The sequence below is a fragment of the Neoarius graeffei genome, chromosome 17, assembly GCF_027579695.1.
Source record: "Neoarius graeffei isolate fNeoGra1 chromosome 17, fNeoGra1.pri, whole genome shotgun sequence".
NCBI lineage: Eukaryota > Metazoa > Chordata > Actinopteri > Siluriformes > Ariidae > Neoarius > Neoarius graeffei.
This window is the reverse complement of record NC_083585.1, coordinates 6,104,270-6,121,541: the sequence shown is the minus strand read 5'-3', so window position 1 is coordinate 6,121,541 and position 17,272 is coordinate 6,104,270. Positions and strand designations below refer to the sequence as shown.

Genomic DNA, 17,272 nt, shown 5'->3' with positions numbered 1-17,272 from the left:
CCAGCATGTCCTGGGTCTTCCCCGGGGCCTCCTCCCGGGAGGACATGCCTGGAACACCTCCCCAGGGAGGTGTCCAGGAGGCATCCAAAAGAGATGCCCGAGCCACCTCAGCTGATTGCTCTCAATGTGGAGGAGCAATGGCTCTACTCCGAGCTCCTCCCGAGTGACTGTGCTTCTCACCCTCTCTCTAAGGGAGCGCCCAGCCATCCTGAGAAGGAAACTCATTTCGGCCGCTTGTATCTGCGATCTTGTCCTTTCGGTCATTACCCAAAGCTCATGACCATAGGTGAGAACCGGAATGTAGATCGACCGGTAAATCGAGAGCTTCGCCTTTTGGCTCAGCTCCTTCACCACAACGGACCAGTAAAGCGACTGCATCACTGCGGAGGCTGCACCGAGCCGCCTGTCGATCTCACGCTCCATCCTTCCCTCACTCATGAACAAGATCCTGAGATACTTAAACTCCTCCACTTGAGGCAGGACTTCTCCACCAACCTGGAGAGGGCAAGCCACCCTTTTCCGGTCGAGAAACATGGCCTCGGACTTGGAGGTGCTGATTCTCATCCCAGCCACTTCACACTCAACTGCAAACTGCCCCAGTGCATGCTGAAGGTCCTGGTTTGAAGAAGCCAACAGGACAACATCATCCGCAAAAAGCAGAGATGAAATCCTGTGGTTCACAAACAGGATTCCTTCCGGCCCCTGGCTGCGCCTAGAAATTCTGTCCATAAAAATTATGAACAGAACCGGTGACAAAGGGCAGCCTTGCCAAAGTCCAACATGCACTGGGAACAGGTCTGACTTGCTGCCGGCAATGCGAACCAGACTCCTGCTCCATTCGTATAGGGACTGGACAGCCCTTAGCAAAGAGCCCCGAACCCCATACTCCCGAAGCACCCCCCACAGAATACCACAAGGGACACAGTCTAATGCCTTCTCCAGATCCACAAAGCACATGTGGACTGGTTGGGCAAACTCCCATGAACCCTCGAGCACCCTATGAAGGGTATAAAGCTGGTCCAGTGTTCCGCGACCAGGACGAAAACCGCATTGTTCCTCCTGGATCCGAGGTTCGACTATTGGCTGAATTCTCCTCTCCAGTACCCTGGAGTAAACCTTCCTGGGGAGGCTGAGAAGTGTGATTCCCCTATAATTGGAGCACACTCTCCAGTCCCCTTTCTTAAAAAGAGGGACAACCACCCCAGTATGCCACTCCAGACGCACTGTCCCTGACCGCCACGAGATGTTGCAGAGGCATGTCAGCCAAGACAGCCCCACAACATCCAGAGACTTGAGATACTCAGGGTGGATCTCATCCATCCCCGGTGCCTTGCCACCGAGGAGCTTGCAAACCACCTCAGTGACTTCGGCTTGGGAAATGGACGAGTCAACCTCTGAGTCGTCAGCCTCCGCTTCCTCAATGGAAGATGCGACGGTGGGATTGAGGAGATCCTCAAAGTATTCCTTCCACCAACCGACACTGAACCCAGTCAAGGTCAACAGCTCCCCCCCTGCACTGTAAACAGTGTTGGCAGAGTACTGCTTCCCCCTCCTGGGGTGCTGGACGGTTTGCCAGAATTTCTTAGAGGCCAACTGATAGTCCTCCTCCATGGTCTCACCGAACTCCTCCCAGTTCCGAGTTTTTGCCTCCGCAACTGCCCGAGCTGCGGCACGCCTGGCCTGCCGATACCCGTCAGCTGCCTCAGGAGTCCCGGAGGCCAACATGGCCCGATAGGACTCCTCCTTCAGCTTGATGGCATCCCTTACTTCCGGTGTCCACCACCAGGTTCAGGGATTGCTGCCACGACAGGCACCGGAGACCTTGCGGCCACAACTCTGAACAGCCGCGTCTACAATGGAGGTAGAGAACATGGTCCACTCAGACTCAATGTCCCCCGCCTCCCTTGGAAGCTGGGAGAAGCTCTCCCAGAGGTGGGAGTTAAAGACCTCCCCAACAGAGTGCTCAGCCAGACATTCCCAGCAGACCCTCACCATACGTTTGGGCTTGCCAGGTCTGTCCGGCTTCCTCCTCCGCCAGTGGATCCAACTCACCACCAGGTGGTGATCAGTTGACAGCTCAGCCCCTCTCTTCACCCAAGTGTCCAAGACATAGGGCCGGAGATCAGATGAAACGACAACAAAGTCGACCTCCGACCTAAGGTGTCCTGGTGCCATGTGCACTTATTGACACCCCTATGCTCAAACATGGTGTTCGTTATGGACAAACCGTGACTAGCACAGAAGTCCAATAAAACACCACTCAGGTTCAGATGGGGGAGGCCATTCCTCCCAATCACGCTCCTCCAGGTGTCACTGTCATCACCCAAGTGAGCATTGAAGTCCCCCAGTAGAACAATGGAGTCCCCAGTCTGAGCACCTCTCAGTACCTCTCCCAGGGACTCCAAGAAGGCCGGATACTCTACACTGCTATTCGGCCCGTAGGCACAAACAGCAGCAAGAGCTCTCTCCCCAATCCGAAGGCGCAGAGAGGCAACCCTCTTGTTCACTGGGGTAAACTCCAACACATGGCGGCTGAGCTGGGGAGCTTTAAGCAAGCCCACACCAGCCCACTGCCGCTCACCATGGGCAACTCCAGAGAAGTGGAGAGTCCAGCCCCTCTCGAGGCGCTGGGTTCCGGAGCCCAAGCTGTGCATGGAGGTGAGCCCGACTATCTCTAGCCGGTACCTCTCAACCTCCCACACAAGCTCAGGCTCTTCCCCCCCCCAGCGAAGTGACATTCCACGTCCCAACAGCTAGCCTCGGTGTTCGGGGATCAGGTCGTTGAGGCCCCTGCCTTCGACTGCCACCCAATCCACACTGCACCGGCCCCCTATGGCTACCTCTGTGGGTAGTGAACCCACAGGAGGTCGGGCCCACATCACCGCTTCGGGCTGAGCCCGGCTGGGCCCCGTGGGAAAAGGCCTGGCCACCAAGCGCTCACAGACCCCGGGCCACGTCACGATCCTTGATCTATTATCATCATGCGTAAGGGTTTTGGTGAACTGCTCTTGGTCTGGCCTGTCACCTAGGACCTGTCTGCCTTGGGAGACCCTAACAGGGGTGTAATGCCCCCAACAACATAGCTCCTAGGATCATTCAAGCACACAAACCCCTCCACCGCAATAAGGTGGCAGTTCGAGGAGTGGAAAAAATAAAATGCATCTGGAAAAATCCCAAGGGAGTCTGGAGCCAGATTCTTGACGCTACCTGCGGAAGTGCCAGCAGGCTGCGAGAGCTTGCATGGTTTCAGTGCACAGTCTGTGCGAGTGTGTGCGCGCGCCTCACATGAAGCACTCCCATTTCTCTCTCATTGTCCGGTCTTTTGGAAAACGATGAGTACTAATCCCATCATGACTGGTGTTGCTACACCCTCCTACAATACATCTGTTAACCATTTTAATAATTATGTGAAAACGTTGAAGAAATTTGCAGAAAACCACCAGGTTTTCTTCTCATAAACAAACCAGCGCTGACGTAGGAGTCAGAGGGAAGCGTCCCGCACGCGACGTCACGAAAATCAATATTTGGCGGAAAATCCAAATGGCAAGTTTTTTCCAGAGGCGGATCAAGTCGCCTGAAATGGCTTGATTTCAACTGAATTTTTCTGGTATTGCGCAAGATAAAAAAATTGCACAAAATGCAAAATGTTACAGATGATATTTGACCAAAGTTTAATATAAAATAGGAGAATTACATTCATCTTGCTCCTGAATTTACCCGTGATATGCACTTAGAGCTAAAATTTAACATAATTAAAAAGATAAGTTCTCCATGGTATGACTCGTGGAATTTTTGAATTCCATAAAAATACTAAAATTGTTATCGCTTGTTAAATTGCTTGATAATATAACCATCACATATGCTCCTGAAATAAAGCAAATGTGTTGCAATTGATTTGTATAATGGTTGATGGGTTTGACTGAAATCTGCATTATCCAATTAACAACATTGCTTGGTTCAGACACACTGCATGTGTGTGTTCAACTAACTTCTTTCCAGCCAGCTGGTTATATTGCACTGAAGGTATTTTAATGCCGCCCCCCCCCAGTGTTTCTGTAATATGGGGAGGTCTGACATTATCCTATATTATGTGTTTACTGTGACGGGGCATTCCCCCCGGATTTCTCCCCAATTTTCTTCCTAATTTAGCCATGGCCAATTCCAACCCATCAGACTCCCCTCCAGTATCACATAACAGCTACCAACCAGGGAGGGCTATCATGTGCTTCCTCCAAGACAAGAAACACCAGTTGACCACGTTTTACTCATACAATGTCAGGGGGCTGCAAAGCACACTCAGACGAAAGCCCAATCCACTTACTTCCTATTAAATGTGCTCTCACACATCCATGACTGGCCAGTGTAACTGACAGAGCAGAGAAGAGAGAGCATGCCATCTCTCCCTCCCAGAGAGGCCAGACAATTTTGCTCTCTTGCGCTCCCAACCACAGATGATTGTGGCGTCATCAGGATTTGAAAGTGGAAATATCTGGATGATGGGGAGGATGACTGGGACAACACTTTTCTGCTGTGCCACTCGGGATCGACAGGGCATGCATTTTACGCTACTTCTGGTTAAACTAGGCATGATAAATAAAACTACAACAATATCTTGTCGTTTACTATATACAGTGGTGCTTGAAAGTTTGTGAACCCTTTAGAATTTTCTATATTTCTGCAAAAATATGACCTAAAATATCAGATTTTCACACAAGTCCTAAAAGTAGATTAAGAGAACCCAGTTAAACAAATGAGACAAAAATATTATACTTGCTCATTTATTTATTGAGGAAACTGATCCAATATTACATATCTGAGAGTGGCAAAAGTATGTGAACCTCTAGGATGAGCAGTTAATTTGAAGGTGAAATTAGAGTCAGGTGTTTTCAATCAATGGGATGACAATCAGGTGCGAGTGGGCACCCTGTTTTATTTTAAAAAAAACAGGGATATATTAAAGTCTGATCTTCAAAACATGTTTGTGGAAGTGTATCATGGCATGAACAAAGGAGATTTCTGAGGACCTCAGAAAAAGCGTTGTTGATGCTCATCAGGCTGGAAAAGGTTACAAAACCATCTCGAAAGAGTTTGGACTCCACCAATTCACAGTCAGACAGATTGTGTACAAGTAGAGGAAATTCAAGACTGTTACCACCCTCCCCAGGAGTAGTCGACCAACAAAGATCACTCCAAGAGCAAGGCGTGTAATTGTCGGCGAGGTCAAAGGACCCCAGAGTAACTTCTAAGCAACTGAAGGCCTCTCTCACATCGGCTAATGTTACTGTTCATGAGTCCACCATCAGGAGAACACTGAACAACAATGGTGTGCATGGTAGGGCTGCAAGGAGAAAGCCACTGCTCTCCAAAAAGAACATTGCTGCTCGTCTGCAGTTTGCTTAAGATCATGTGGACAAGCCAGAAAGCTATTGGAAAAATGTTCTGTGGATGGAGGAGACCAAAATAGAACTTTTTGGTTTAAATGAGAAGTGTTGTTTGGAGAAAGGAAAAACACTGCATTCCAGCATAAGAACCTTATCCCATCTGTAAAACATGGTGGTGGTACTATCATGGTTTGGGCCTGTTTTGATGCATCTGGGCCAGGACAGCTTGCCATCATTGATGGAACAATGAATTCTGAATTATACCAGTGAATTCTAAAGGAAAATATCAGGACATCTGTCCATGAACTGAATCTCAAGAGAAGGTGGGTCATGCAGCAAGACAACGGCCCTAAGCACACAAGTCGTTCTACCAAAGAACGGTTAAAGAAGAATAAAGTTAAATGTTTTGGAATGGCCAAGTCAAAGTCCTGACCTTAATCCAATCAAGATGTTGTGGAAGGACCTGAAGCGAGCAGTTCATGTGAGGAAACCCACCAACATCCCAGAGTTGAAGCTGTTCTGTATGGAGGAATGGGCTAAAATTCCTCCAAGCCCACCGGCTTGGAGGAATTTTAGCCCATTCCTCCATACAGAACAGCTTCAACTCTGGGATGTGCAGGACTGATCAACAGTTACCGGAAACGTTTAGTTGCAGTTATTGCTGCACAAGGGGGTCACACCAGATACTGAAAGCAAAGGTTCACATATTTTTGCCACTCACAGATATGTAATATTGGATCATTTTCCTCAATAAATAAATGACCAAGTATAATATTTTTGTCTCATTTGTTTAATTGCGTTCTCTTTATCTACTTTTAGGACTTGGGTGAAAATCTGATGATGTTTTAGGTCATATTTATGCAGAAATATAGAAAATTCTAAAGGGTTCACAAACTTTCAAGCACCACTGTAGTCAGTTTCGCAATAGCAAGATATGCAGTGGGCGGACTTCATGTGTCTCAAAGGAAGCTGATAGACTTCACCCTCTCTGGTTGGTCACGGTCATATGATCAAGAAGACCTACCTGGTTGGTGGAACAGGCCAAAATGAGTTCTCTGGGGAATGCTCTAGTTATTGCAGACTGCATTGTACAACAGCTTTCATCCCAGAAACACTGGTAGGCTCAGAAACGTCATGAAATGATGCAGAAAATAACCTCTATAACCTCTTGGACAAAAGTAACACCTTGCTGTCTGGTTGTTCCTGTAGGTGCAGGACTGAGTTCTTTGGTGTACTCCTCTTCATGCCACACCAAGAGCTCCTGTCCTGGGTTAATGGGTCGACAGCAACGATACAGAATCGCCCCTCGATACTGAAATGCCACAAGATTCTGTTCTTCTTCATTACGGGCACAATTCACATACCTAAAAGAATGAGGCAACGTTTCAGAAAAAGGTAAAAATCAGATCAGAGTTACAGACTTGGAGAAAGCATGGCGGAGATATCAATGACATGAAGATAAAGTTCTTCCAACAAACGAGGAGCTGTAAAATCAAAATCGCTAAAACGACCCAACAGCTGGTGTACTGCTCACCTCATCCAATTCACATGCGTCTCTCTTTTGGCATCGATGTATTCTTCACACTGTATGCTCCTGTATACCTGTAGAAAAAAATACCACATTTACATTTTTTTTTATACACGAAATCAATATATGGCTTTAAATGGGGTTTACAGAAACAAGAGCAATGGCTCATGCCAATATTATTAAGCCTCATGAAGGCTGAATTAAAGGTTTTTGACTGTATCGTAAGATTCACAAAACAGCTGACAAGCTCCGAGTTGAATTTAGTAACTATAGGAAAATGCAGGCAAGGCTTTATCAGAATTTAGGCAAAGGAAAGGTTTCTCATAAAAAGGCTTTACTTCTGACATGGCAAAGCTGTGCTGTGAATCAGACCTCTCTGATAAATATCTGTCCCTTGTGTTTTGGTCTCTAAACAGACAGCAACAAAAAGACACAACTTTAAAAGTCAGTTCTGTCCCTAAATGGGTTTTATATAAAATATTTTTGATCTGTACAAGTCATATTTATTTGGGCGCCAATGTTGTTTTAGTTCAGTGTAGCAGTGTTCATCTTTAATTTAAATGATTTTAAATTTACTTTTAGTCTTGTGTCCTGAAAATAGTAGTTACATTTTAGTCTTTTTTTTTTTTGGTCAAGATTACATCAATGGAACTCAATTTTAATTTTAGTCTAATTCTATCAATGTTTTAATCATAATTTCCTCAGATAGTTGCATGGTACTTGTAAAATATACCCTGCAGTTTTAAGAGGGCCTGTTGCAGCAGGGGTTTAGCCAGATTCCCCCCCAGCATATGGCTGGTTTTGTCACTATGCAGATGTTACAGTATTCAGCGTAAATGAGTACACCCCCTTTGAAAAGTAACATTTTAAACAATCTCAATGAACACAATTTCCAAAATGTTGACAAGACAAAGTTTAATATAACACCTGTTTAACTTATAACGTGAAAGTAAGGTTAATAATATAACTTGGATTACACATTTTTTTCAGTTTTACTCAAATTAGGGTGGTGCAAAAATGAGTACACCACACAACAAAAGCTACTACATCTAGTACTTTGTATGGCCTCCATGATTTTTAATGACAGCACCAAGTCTTCTAGGTATGGAATGAAAAAGTTGGTGATATTTTGCAACATCAGTCTTTTTCCATTCTTCAACAATGACCTCTTTTAGTGACTGGATGCTGGATGGAGAGTGATGCTCAACTTGTCTCTTCAGAATTCCCCAAAGAAAATATTTTCTTTACACCACAAAGGTGAAGGCTACAAGAAGATCAGCAAAGTTTTACTTATCAGTCAGAATACTGTAGAAAAAGTGCTACAAAAATTTAAGAAAGATGGAACTGCAACCATCTCACAGAGACGTCCAGGTCGTCCACGGAAGTTAACACCTCAACAGGAGCGTCTTCTGATGAGAAGGGTTGAAGAAAATCGGCATGCAAGTTTACTGCAGTTATCTAAAGAAGCAGAAAGCTAAACTGGGGTGACTATTTCCCATGACACAATACGGCGTACACTGCAGCGGAATGGCATGCATGGATGCCGTCCACGAAAGAAGCCTCTCCTCAAGCCCAGGCACAAAAAAGCCCGCCTAGAGTTTGCCAGGGCCCATGCTGACAAAGATGAAGACTACTGGGACTCTATACTCTGGAGTGATGAGACCAAGATAAATGTTTCTGGAACAGATGGCTTCAAAACTGTATGGCGTCGCAAAGGTGAGGAATACAAAGAAAAATGCATGGTGCCTACAGTGAAACATGGTGGTGGCAGTGTCCTTATGTGGGGCTGCATGAGTGCTGCTGTTGTCGGGGAGCTGCATTTCATTGATGGCATCATGAATTCACAGATGTATTGCTCTATACTGAAAGATGCTACCATCACTCCGTGCCCTTGGTCGTCGTGCACTTTTCCAACATGACAATGATCCCAAACACACATCTAAGGCCACTGTTGGACTTCTGAAGAACAGGGTGAAAGTGATTCAGTGGCCAATTCGGTCTCCTGATCTGAACCCAATCGAACACCTATGGGGAATTCTGAAGAGACAAGTTGAGCATCACTCTCCATTAGGGTGCATCAGTTGCCCCCTAAAAAAAAAAAAGTTCCTCCGATCATGATGCATTTTTGTTTTTATGTTCCTTTTGGTAAGAAAACACACTGGGTGAAATATTTTGACAAAATTCAAAAGTTTAATGGTGGCACCAGGAGCTCAAAGTTATGGAAAAAGCTGCTATTTTATGACTTTTATGACAAAATTTCGATCACTTTTCATGAAACATTATGGCACCTTATAGAGTATACCAAATATCTTAGATACACATTTTTAGTACATATTCTAAAAATATTATCAAGCACAGTTTGAGTTTTAGCTGTTCATTGAATCATTGTTCAACTACTTTTAAACAATACAAATGTATTATGAATCACATTAATGCTTCTCAATCCCTTGCAAAGGTTCTTAACATGATCTCCGGGTCACAAGAAATCAATAAATGGAGTCCAACATTATGATTCAAACCTTGCTGGAAAACATAAAATAAGCATTTTTTGGCAAAAAATTAACCTCATGGTGCCACCATTAGACTTCTGAATATGGTCAAAAAATTTTACAGGATGTCTTTATTGGTGAAAAGGAACACCCAAACAAAAATGCATCAGATTTTATGAAAGTGAGGGCAACTCGTTTGCGCACTTCCTGCTTCCTGAGTTGTTCGCGCCGAGTCCTTTTTCCCGCGAGTGCCGGCGTTAATTACTAATCCTTTTTTTTTTTTTTTTAACTTTTTTTCTACAAATAAATTTCCAGTATCCTCTTCATTTTTATTGTACTGTCGCTTTCATTTTTGTACTTTTCACTTTCGCTTTCCTTTTTCCGTTTTTTTTTCCTGGTTTTTTTCTCTTTCTTTTTTCGGAAGAACGCCGAGACCGGAAGCTTTCTTTTTCTCTCCTCCTGTGTAAAGTCCACAAGCGGAGGCCATCCACATCTGATCTGCTTTAATATCAACAGATCTTCATTTAAGGTACGTGAATCTTTTCATCATGGCACACCTTCAGCCTGTTCAGTGTGCTGAGTGCAGGATGTTTAGTCATTCTTCCTCCGTCACTAGCGATAGCTTTATTAGCTTTACTTGTGATAAGTGCAGATTAGTTAGCTCTCTGACGGAGAAGATTACAGTGCTAGAAGCGCCTGTCCAGGCTTTAGAGCAGGTTAGTGAGCGTGAGAACAGTGTAGTTTCTGTTAGGGAAAGTCTGGACGCCCTAGGTGGAGTTAGCAATCCCCCAACTCCGGCATTAGAGCCCTTACAGCGGGGTGAATGGGTGACGGCTCGGCGGCATAAGCGTAGAGCCAAAGCTACCGCTGAGGCTCGCCCACGGGAGCACCACTCCTCTCCGCATCACGTGTCGAACAGGTTTGCTCTCCTTAGTGATGCACCCACTGAGAAACCTGAAAGAGCTCTGGTTATAGGGGACTCTATCATACGGCACGTGAAATTAGCTCAGCCTTTAGGGGCACCAGCAGCTTTAGTCAGGTGTATACCGGGAGCCAGGGCGCCGGACATAGCAGGTAGTCTTAGGGTCCTAGGCAAGCACAGGTTCTCAAAGATAGTTATTCATGCAGGAGCTAATGATATACGCCTTCGTCAGTCTGAGGTTACTAAGAGTAACTTTGTAGAGGTGTTTAAATTAGCAAAGGCGATGTCCGATGCTGTAGTATGCTCTGGCCCCATCCCAATGCGGCGTGGCGATGTAGCTTACAGCAGGTTATGGTCGCTGAACTGCTGGCTGTCCAGGTGGTGCTCTGAAAACAGTGTGGGCTTTATAGATAATTGGGCTAATTTTGAGGGCACTGCTGGCCTGTTAGGGCGGGATGGTATCCATCCCACTCGGGAAGGTGCTGCTCTCATTTCCTGCAGCATAGGTCATAGTCTCAGAACAGGCCTAGTTAATTTCTGACAATCCAGAGCCAAGGCCAGGGAGCAGACGAACAGGCTAAACCGACTGTCTGCTAGCTGCACAGAGTCGTCACTCAGGGCCCACTACATCGAGACTGTGTCTGTTCCCCGAGCTCAACAAAAAGGTAGAAATTTTCAGAGAGTTTGTTCCAGTAACCTAATCAATATAAAATTAGATCAGACTGACTGTACAGCTGCTGCCAGCACCTTTGATCTAAAGGTGGGGCTATTAAATATTAGATCTCTTACATCTAAAGCGCTAATGGTTAATGAACTCATTACTGATCAGGAGTTTAATGTACTGTGTTTAACAGAAACATGGATTAAGCCAAATGAATATATAGCATTAAATGAAGCGAGTCCTCCTGGATACAGTTATATACACCAGCCTCGTCTAACTGGCAGAGGAGGCGGCGTTGCGGTTATTTATAACGATTATCTAGGTGTAACACACAAACCTGGTTATAAATTTAATACATTTGAAGTTCTTCATACTCATATAATGTATGTAGCCTCGAAAAATAAGTCTACCCAGTTAATTCCATTGCTTATTATTTACAGGCCCCCAGGGCCATATTCTGAGTTTCTTTCTGAATTTGCAGATTTTATCTCAGATCTGGTTATTTCCTTAGACAAAGCTTTAGTTGTCGGAGATTTTAACATTCACTTCGATAATCCAGAAGACCCTTTAAAAACAGCGTTTGTGTCCATCTTAGATTCAGTCAGGATTAAGCAGAATGTCATAGGACCGACCCATAATGGTGGTCACACCCTTGATCTAATACTAACATTCAGATTAAACGTAGACAATATAGTCATACTTCCACAGTCTGAAGTTCTCTCAGATCATTGTCTCATCTCATTCAAAATATGTCTGAGTAATAATATATGCACCTCACCACGCTACTGTATTAAACGTACTTTCATGTCAACTACTGCACAGAGCTTTATAAATGATCTCCCAGAGCTGTCAACTTTGATTGGGTCACTGTCAGCCCCTGCAGAACTTGATCAGGCAACTGAATGCTTAGAGTCAACATTCCACCATACTTTAGATAATGTAGCTCCTCTAAAAAGGAAAATGGTCAGAGAAAAAAAATTAGCACCCTGGTATAATGATGACACTCGCACATTAAAACAGACCACTCGAAAATTGGAACGTAAATAGCGTCAAACAAAATTGTTAGTGTTCAAATTAGCTTGGAAGGAGAGCTTCCTGAAGTATAGAAAAGCTCTTAGTGCTGCGAGATCAACATATTTCTCCTCCCTAATAGAAGTTAACAAAAATAATCCTAGATTCCTATTTAATACTGTAGCAAAATTAACCAGGAATAAGTCCACTATCAACACATGCACACCTGCAGTATGTAGTAGCAACGACTTCATGAATTTTTTTAATGACAAAATTGAGAATATCCGACAAAAAATTCAAACTACTAATTTAAGGTTAGACAATGAAAGTGACCTTGTAGTTAACAATATAACTGTATCAGATCATCAGTTAGAATGTTTTACTCCCCTAAAAGAAACTGAATTACTTTCATTAATCTCTACATCAAAAGCCTCAACTTGTGTACTAGATCCCTTACCGACACATCTATTCAAACAGATAATGCCTGGCGTAATTGAACCGCTTCTAAAAATAATAAATTCTTCTCTTATGATTGGCTATGTACTCAAATCCTTTAAACTAGCAGTTATCAAACCCCTGATTAAAAAACCTGACCTTGATCCCTGTCAGCTGTCCAATTATCGGCCAATATCAAACCTCCCCTTTATCTCCAAGATCCTTGAAAAAGCTGTGGCACAGCAGTTATGCTCATATTTACATAGGAATAACATCCATGAAATGTATCAGTCAGGATTTAGACCTCATCATAGCACAGAGACAGCACTGGTTAAAGTAGTAAACGACCTACTGTTGGCGTCTGATCAGGGCTGTGTCTCGCTACTTGTGTTGCTTGACCTTAGTGCAGCATTTGATACCATTGATCATTCCATTCTTCTGGATAGACTAGAAAATGTTGTGGGAGTTAAGGGAATGGCCCTCTCCTGGCTCAGGTCTTATCTAACTGATCGTTATCAGTATGTTGATATAAATGGTGATATTTCTAGACGTACCGAGGTAAAGTTTGGTGTTCCACAAGGTTCTGTCTTGGGTCCACGGCTTTTTTCTCTATATATGTTACCTCTGGGTGATATTATTCGTAAACATTGTATTAGTTTCCACTGTTATGCTGATGACACACAGTTGTATGTCTCTGCAAAACCTGATGAGAGACACCAGCTTAATAGAATTGAGGAATGTGTTAAGGACATTAGACACTGGATGCTTATTAACTTCCTTCTGCTTCACTCCGACAAGACAGAAGTACTTGTACTAGGACCACATACAGCTAGAAGTAAGTTTTCTGATTACACAGTAACTCTGGATGGCCTTTCTGTTTCTTCACGTGCAGCAGTAAAAGACCTCGGAGTGATTATTGACCCCAGTCTTTCATTCAAAACTCACATTGATAACATCACCCGGATAGCTTTCTTTCATCTCAGAAATATTGCAAAGATAAGAAATTTAATGTCATTGCATGATGCAGAAAAACTAGTCCATGCTTTCGTTACCTCCAGGTTGGATTATTGTAATGCCTTACTGTCTGGATGTTCCAATAAGTGCATAAACAAGCTCCAGTTAGTTCAAAATGCAGCAGCAAGAGTCCTTACTCGAACTAGAAAATATGACCACATCACGCCTGTCTTATCCACACTGCACTGGCTCCCAATCAAATTTCGTATTGATTATAAAATACTACTATTGACCTTGAAAGCACTAAATGGTCTCGCACCACAGTACCTGAGTGAACTTCTGCTACTCTATGACCTGCCACGCCTACTTAGATCAAAAGGTGCAGGCTATCTGCTGGTACCTCGTATAGTGAAGGCTACATCAGGGGGCAGAGCCTTTTCTTACAAAGCCCCACTGTTATGGAACAGCCTTCCAAGTAATGTTCGGGAATCAGACTCAGTCTCAGCATTTAAGTCTAGGCTGAAAACATATCTGTTTAGTCAAGCCTTTTGTTAATGGTGTTTATGAGGTAAAGGAGTAGATCTGGAGGGTCCTCAGACATAGAGTGTTTTGGTAAACTGGGATATATGGATGCTGTCAGTCCCCACTCGCTTGCTCACTCGAGTTTGTTGACGGTGTAGTGGCTGGCTGCTTTATGTCCCAGGGCTCCCTCATGCCTGTGTTACCTTCTGGCTCTCTCCTTTTAGTTATGCTGTCATAGTTAGTTGCCGGAGTCCCTGCTTGTACTCGGTGCAATATGTATACTGTTCCTACTTATTCAGGTGACATTGGGCATACCTAACCACCTGTGTTTTCTTTCTCTCCCCCCCACCCCAAATCTGTCCCTCTGAGTTACATGGAGTCAACAGGAAATCTTTTGGTGGAGAGGGTGGAGACCTCGACTGGCTATCGTAGCCTGCAGGGAATCGGCCGTCAGACATTCTGTCGCATGTCCCAGACCCGGTGAAATGTAACTGAATTGTCTTGGCCAGCCCTAAGGGTCCCATCTGCATCTCATCATTGCTGAGGAGTGTGCTCCCATCACCCAATCAAGCATCCAGCCAGAGCAGGTCATGATATATTTTACCATATTAACATGCCATTGTTGTGTGTTATGCCTGATGTAAAGACTCTCGTCTCTGCGAGCCTACCACACAGATTTAATACTTGTCATTTTTAGGGCACACCTAACAACGTGTTTTCTTTCTCTCTCTCCCCCCCCCCCCCTCTCAATCTGTCCCTCTGAGTTACATGTTGATCCTGGGATTGAGATGCTGGCCTCTTCTGCCCCTCGGACCTGCTTGATCCATCCTGGTGCCCTGTGTCTGGTCGGAGTTTTATCGCACCGCTCCTGTGAAGGACGGCCCCATGAGGACAGTTGAGGGCTATACCTGTTAAAACTGTTAATATTATAGTCAGGCTGTCTGTTGTTGCCCAAATGAGGATGGGTTCCCTTTTGAGTCTGGTTCCTCTCGAGGTTTCTTCCTCATGTCGTCTGAGGGAGTTTTTCCTTGCCACCGTCGCCACAGGCTTACTCATTGGGGATAGATTAGGAATAAAATTAGCTCATGTTTTAAGTCATTCAAATTCTGTAAAGCTGCTTTGCGACAATGTTTATTGTTAAAAGCGCTATACAAATAAACTTGATTTGATTTGAACTGATGCACCCTACTCTCCATCCAGCATCCAGTCTCTAAAAGAGGTCATTGTTGAAGAATGGAAAAAGACTGATGTTGCAAAATGTCGCCAACTCGTTCATTCCATGCCTAGAAGACTTGGTGTTGTCATTAAAAATCAAGGAGGCCATATACAAAGTACTAGATGTAGTAGTTTTTGTTGTGGGGTGTACTCATTTTTGCACCACCCTAATTTGAAGTAAAACTGAAAAATGTGTAATCCAAGTTATATTATTAACCTTACTTTCACGTTATAAGTTAAACAGATGTTATATTAAACTTTGTCTTGTCAACATTTTGGAAATTGTTTTCATTGTGATATTGTTTAAAATGTTACTTTTCAAAGGGGGTGTACTCATTTATGCTGAGCACTCTATGTGGAGTTAGGCACGACCGTAATGGTGATGAGCGCCATTTTCATATGAAGACGTTACTTTGTTCAGACCAATGCTGCGTGTGTATCTTGACTCATATACCCGTTAGAATCCAGTAGCAGTATGAAAGCCATGCGAGCAGGGAAGTGAGCGAGTCTAGCAAACTGGATTCACTCCCGCTTCCCAACTATGGTCAGGAACGTGAAAAAGAGGGAAGCCAACATACTGGAATGGATTTTGCTAAGGATATTTCCCCTAGCTGTAAAAATTCCCTTGAGAAGTAAGCTAGGATGACTGTCTGAACAGAACCAGCTATCTTGGGTTACGTTTATTTGTCAGGGCATAATGAACAGAGGTTTTGTTTTGCCGTGCTTTTACCGGCCCTCGCTGTGGGCCTGCCATTTTGGGTTCACATGACACCATACGTGTTTTCACCGGTCAATTACAACCAAGTTAGTTAATGCACATTAAACATTCTACACTAATGCAAAAGCAGTGTGCAGCAGTGAAACAAAAGCCATGGAAAGGTAAAAAATTAAAGGAGGGGCCAAAAAACAAAAACCAGGGATTAGAGGCATAGGCTTCCAAATGTTTAAAAAAAAAAAAATCTGCATACTGTTTGGGCATCAGCACCCTGAACTGGCCTGCAATCCCATTTTCAAGGACCAGAATGAAGAGCTTAAAATGGACATTAAAACATAACTATAGACTAGGCGGTTGCCTCTCGTGGTTACCAGAGGACTAGCCCCCCGTAACCCTAGCTGTATACAGGGTTCTCCATGGATTGAAAATATAGGGGGGTGGGGGTCAATCGGATGACCTTGAAACAAAGTTGCATAAATTTACATGTCATTTGCATAAAATACTCTCAAATAGTAATCTTTTAGAATAGAGGAATCAATTGGACTGGTACAAAAAAACACATCATACATCAAACATTACACACTTACACATCATATTCAGACACATTGTTTGAAATGGAACTGGAAAAAATATTTTATTTAGCAAACTACAAAAAAAGAACAGAAAAGTACAGAAAAAGTTTTTGTATTAACTATATTCACACTGCTCCACAAAAGCTGACATTGTTTGAAATGGAAATGTAATTGCAGGCACCACTGGAAAAAATAATTTATTTTTAGAGAGTAAAGTCCATTGAAATGTTGTTTTCACTATATTTACACTGCTCCATGGCTATATTTACACTACTCCATCCATGTTCACCAGTTAACAGTTTAAGAAGATAAAAAAGAAAAATGACATTGTAATTTAAACTCATTCATACAGACTCAAGCAAAATGCATTGTAATAGTTACACAGCCTAACATGATCTCTAAAATATTGTTGCACAAAATGCTTTGATATTTGAAAGAAACTAACTTAAAATTAACTGCTTTCCTCTTTTCCTAAACATCCACTTCGAAGGTGATCTTCCTGTTCCTAATGCCTGCCCATAGTTTTGCAGCTTTGTGAAAATCAAACTCCTCTGGTGGAGGCGGCCTTACGCGTAAAACCGAATCGCTCGAGAGACATTTCGACAGAGTGTACGCACTTCAAGAGCTACAGTAACACTGACAGCCCGGTTATATCCTCACGGTTTTATAGGCAATATCACGCTTGCCACACCAACTTTGAACTTTTTTTATCCTTTATTTCTCTGCCGACAATAACAATCAGTTATCTCGAACTTGGTGTCGATTCACGCGTTTTTATAAAGGCGTGTTATCTCCCGGCGCAAGAACAATGTGTCAAAAACGCCGAAGGGTGAAACGCTTTTCTTAGACTATAATCGTCAGACTGAC

At 43.7% G+C, this 17,272-nt stretch overlaps 1 pseudogene; it reads right to left on the bottom strand.

Annotated features, from left to right (window-relative positions):
• The window catches only part of LOC132901315 (zinc finger protein 271-like), a 91,813-nt pseudogene that overhangs the window by 4,992 nt on the left and 69,549 nt on the right, over positions 1 to 17,272 (bottom strand).